Below are 5,329 nucleotides of genomic sequence, written 5' to 3' on the forward strand. Positions count from 1 at the left end.
AGATATATAAATATAGATATATATATGCTCCCCACTTTGGGGGCAGGTGGCAAAGAGCAGATGGGCCAGTGCACAGAGGCTGTGCCCCCTGGAATGCCCTGGGCACTTTTGCCATCTCGTGGTGGCCTGGAAGCAAAGCCAGGTCAGAAAGATGTGGGAGGTGAAAGTGATGCTACAGGAGCTCAGGAAAATGGGAGAAAACTCAGGGAAGGCAGGGAATTTTACACCGGTTTTGTTTTACACCATCATGTTGCCCCACTGCACTGCACACACAATTTACACCTGAGGGTGAACTGGGAGGATTTTATTTCTGATCCCGGTGCTGCTGAGCAATGGCAACACCCAGGGAGGAAAATCTCCCTTCCTGCTGCTCAAGGGATGGGCAGGCTCATCCCAAACAGGAACATGGAGAGTTGGCTCTGCAAAGGGCTCACAGCAGCCTGGGAGATGGCAGAGCAGGGGGGAGGCAGGTTTGGAGAGTCTCAGAAACATCAGCAGAAAACGCTTGAAATTTACTGAGGAGAGCAAGGAAATGTTGAGAGTGACACAGAAAATGAACCCTTCCCATGAAAGTGATTACTGCAGTGAGTTAATGGTGGATCTTCTCCCAGTTTTATACAACCAAGGTTCTGCAATTCTTTTGGGATTACTTTTGTTTATTCCAACGGAGGAATTTTTTTTCTGGTGGGGGAAAATTGCCTGTGGAGAGACTTTTCAGTGGGGTCCAGGCTCAGTTGCTGTAAAGGGTTAACGTGGACATGTGGAAACCAGGAAAGCAAAATGAAGCTGGAGTTGTTTTCCTGCTTTTCCTTCTTCTCCCCTGAACCCCAGGAGCTTTTGAAATGTGTTCACTTAATTAGTGCCGTTAATCTAAGTGGAATTGTATAATCTTAATTTGTGTTGAGGTTAATTTTTGTTTGGGAAAAAACTGGCTAGACATTTGTTTAATGTGCTACATGTGTCATTTAAACCAGCTATTTAGCTCTAAATGATGAATTAGAGGTATAATTTCCTTTCAGGCTTTGAAAATTAGCATCTAATTATTCTTAACCTAAGGGATATTAGCACTTCTTATGAAAGGGAATAACAGCCTGGTCTAAATTTAGAAGAGAGAACTCCTGGGCAAATGGCAAGGCTGGAATTATGCAAAGACAAACTAATCAAGCCATAGGGAAAAAAAAAATCATTTAAAAAAACACCCCCAGAAATATTTTTTTAAGATGACCAAAGTAAAAGGAATCTGCCTCTTTGGGATCTGTACTGGTGACACGACCCAGCTCAGGAAAGGCAGCAACCCACAGCAATGGGATTTCCATTCTCTTTGGGAACACTCAAATTTCTTTGAAAAAACTGAACTTTTTAAACTTTTTGCTTTGTTTAAAAAAAAAAAAAAGTCAGTATTTGAAAGGAAAATTAGAAATTAGAAATTGTTTATTGGGGAGAGCAAAAGAGATTGCCAAGAGCCATGACAAATTCTCTATCTTGTCGTGGTTTGACACTGGCCAAATGCCAGGCACCCATGGAAGTCATTTGCTTACCTTCTTTTGTTGTAGCTGGGCAGAGGAGAGGGGAAAAAAATTAACAAAAGGCTCTTGAGTTAAGGACTGTGACTCTAAGGGCAAAACAGTTTCAAATTGAAAGCTATAAGGTAAATTTTATTATTAACAAGTCAGAGGATAATGAGATGTAAAATAAGCCTTTAAAACACTTTTCCCCCCAGGCCTCACTGGCAGTGCAGGGACACGGGGCTGGGGTTTGGTCAGTTCCTCACTTGAGATCTTGTGTTCCTCAGGGAGAGGAACCTGCTCTGCCACACCGTGGGGTCTGTGCCATGGGCAGACAAAACTTCCCAAAACTGCTGGGCCTGGGCCTCTGGTCCTGGGGTGCAGCCCTCGAGGATGGGCTGCTCTAGTCTGGGATCAGGGGCTCTGTCTCTGGGATTAGGGATTCTCTGTCTCCATCTTTGGGATCAGGGGCTCTCTCTCTCTCCATCTCTGGGATCAGAGATTCTCTGTCTCTGGGATTAGGGATTCTCTCTCTCCATCTCTGGGACCAGGGGCTCTCTCTCTCCATCTCTGGGACCAGGGATTCTCTCTCTCCATCTCTGGGATCAGGGGCTCTCTCCATCTCTGTGATCAGGGATTCTCTCTCCATCTCTGTGATCAGGGATTCTCTCTNCTGGGCCTGGGTCTCTGGTCCTGGGGTGCAGCCCTCGAGGATGGGCTGCTCTAGTCTGGGATCAGGGGCTCTGTCTCTGGGATTAGGGATTCTCTCTCTCCATCTCTGGGATCAGGGGCTCTCTCTCTCCATCTCTGGGACCAGGGGCTCTCTCCATCTCTGGGATCAGGGGCTCTCTCTCCATCTCTGGGATCAGGGATTCTCTCTCTCCATCTCTGGGATCAGGGGCTCTCTCCATCTCTGGGATCAGGGGCTCTCTCCATCTCTGGGATCAGGGATTCTCTCTCTCCATCTCTGGGATCAGGGGCTCTCTCTCTCTCCATCTCTGGGATCAGGGATTTTCTCTCCATCTCTGTGATCAGGGATTCTCTCTCTCCATCTCTGTGATCAGGGATTCTCTCTGTCCATCTCTGGGATCAGGGATTCTCTCTCTGTCTCCATCTCTGGGATCAGGGATTCTCTCTCTGTCTCCATCTTTGGGATCAGGGATTCTCTCTGTCCATCTTTGGGATCAGGGATTCTCTCTCTGGGATCAGGGGCTCTCTCCACTCGATCACATTCTCTGGCATCCACCCGCTCCAGCGTGAGCAGTTTTCCCAGAGGCTGCCAGTGGATCTCTGCATCCCCCATGGGTTTCATTCATTCCAGGTGAACAGTTTGTTCCATTGCAGTCCTCACCACAACCTGCAGAGGAATCTTGGCTCCAGCCCTCGGAGCATCTCCTCCCCCTCCTTTCCCACTGACCTGGGTGCCGCATGTTGTTTTCCCTCACATGCCCTCACTTCCTCCTCTTCTCTGGCTGAAGAAGAACTGCTGCCTGTAGGTACCATGGCCAGAAAGCTCCACCAATTCAGAATTCTCTCAGCACCCAGAGGGTGATCTGGTCTGGGTTGCACATCAGGAACCTCTCACCATCACTGCTGATGGCAGCTGGGCAGGCAAACAGGACTGGGATTTGCCCAGAGGAGCTCGGGCTGTCCCATCCCTGGAAGTGTCCAAGGCCAGGCTGGATGGATTCAGACCCTGGTCTAGTGGAGGATGTCCCTGTCCATGGCAGGGATGAGCTTTAAGGTCCTTTCCAACAAAAACCATTCCATGATTCCGTGATGGGGAGTGAGGCTTTTCCTCTGGGATTTTGACCCTCAGGCTCCATCCTCTGCCAGTGCAGGCAGGGAGCTGCTTCCATGCCTAAAACCCAGCACAGCCCAACACATTCCACTAAATTATGCCCTAAAACTGTCTGCCAGGCACTCGCCTTTGGATGGGAGCATAATGAGCTCTGCCAGCCCCATTTCAGCTCCAGGCTGACACAGCTCTTCAAAGAAGATTTAAAACAAAAGTTGCAGGGGTTTGGATTATGTCCCCTGTTGCCGTGGTTGGTTCATAACAGGGGATATTTAGAAAATTAATTTATTGTAAATAAAAAGTCCCATTTAATAGCCAAGCGAGAGGTTACAGCAAAACCCAAAGTATATAAATGCCAGGGGCTTTTTGCAGTTTATAAAACCTTGTTTCTAAGTTTATATAAAACATCTTGCTGGCTTTGCTTTGTGGTTTTTAAAGAACTCTAGGACCCAATCCAAAGAGCGCTGAAATGGATGGAAATCCTCTCATTGATTTAAGTAGTTTGGGTGAGCGTGTTTTCAGTCCAGGATGGATGCACAGGGAGATGTCTCCAGCCCAGGATGAAGGACTCTTGCCCTCTGGTGGCTGTTGCAAAATCAAATATCAGGAAAAGCTGCTTTAGAGATGGATCAGGAAAAAAAACCCACCAGCCAACCTGGGTGTGCTGGGAAGGTGAGCCTGCAGTGACAGAGGATGTGACAGAGGTATCCAAGGACAACCCTTGGGATAATTTATGAGGCACGTTTATAGCTGTTATTTATAGATCTCACTGGGGGATTCACATGTCCTCCACCTGACATTATTTGGCAGTTTAGTGGCACCTGCAAAAAATTAAATTAAAATATCCCAACCCCCAAAAAACCTTCTCCAAGACCCCATTTTTGAGTTATAATCCCAAAAACTCAGAATGTCAGCAAGTCCTCAGACAGACTGTTCCTGCTCTCCTCCAAGAACTTATGGCTTCAAGGAATAAGGGCTTGATTAAAACTCTCGTGGCAGTAAATCAATGGTAGCTCAGGGAAAAGAGGTCCCTTCCCTCCTCCAAAGAAAAACTTTGCTGCTGGCATCAATTGAGGATTTTTGTCAGAAAAACACAAGTGAATAAAGTTCTCACAGGGGTGCTGAGTCCCACTCATGGCAAGCTGGGACATTTTTATTCACGTGCCTCCAGTGGGATTTTGGAGAGAATTGATGAACTCGGGTGCTGCAAAAATCCAAAATAAACAGATCCCTCCCTGGTGCACTGGGAGGAGGAAGGATGTCACCTGCAGGGACACAACCTCGGGGACACTGGGAGGGAGTGAGGGGCTGGGATGGAATTCCCAGAGCAGCTGGGGCTGCCCCTGGATCCCTGGGAGTGTCCCAGGCCAGGCTGGATGGGGTTTGGAGCCCCCTGGGCCAGTGGGAGCTGTCTGTAATTAGAGGAGGGAGGCTGGAAAATGAATTCTGATCCCTCCAAACCTCCATGCTAGAAGGGCTCATCCCCGTGCCTGATTTGTGAGTTTTTTCACTCTGTTTCTTACACTGTAAAATCTCCGGAGGTTTTTCATTGACTGCTAAGCCCTGGTCACATCCCCATGGGGTCCCCCCTGCACCCAGGGCGAGGCTGCTCCGAGCTGCCCGAGGAGAGGACAAAAACAAAGCGGGATAAAGCACACGTGTGGGATATTATTTCATTTCAGCCTGGGAGAGCTTGATCCTACCACCAGGCAAGCTTCAGAGAGGGCAGGGAATCGGAGGAGAGCAAACCACGGGGGTTTCTGGAGAGCTTTGCTCAATCCGTGGGTAATTCGGGTCTCACCCTGCTGTGCCCCTGGGACCATCCCCTCTACCCAAGGGGCTGGGAAATGGCCTGGAGGACACCTTACACTCCATGATGCTCCTGCTCCTTCAGGTATCACCCCAAAGAAGCCATTCCTGGGAATTGCCAGCAATTCGGGGCTAGGAGCCTGCTGCTGAGAGCTGTGACACTCAAATGTCACTCGGCCCCAGGTCCCAGCTGCAGTTTGAGTTGGCACCTGGCCTG

Source organism: Parus major, chromosome 22 (genome assembly GCF_001522545.3).
Source record: "Parus major isolate Abel chromosome 22, Parus_major1.1, whole genome shotgun sequence".
NCBI lineage: Eukaryota > Metazoa > Chordata > Aves > Passeriformes > Paridae > Parus > Parus major.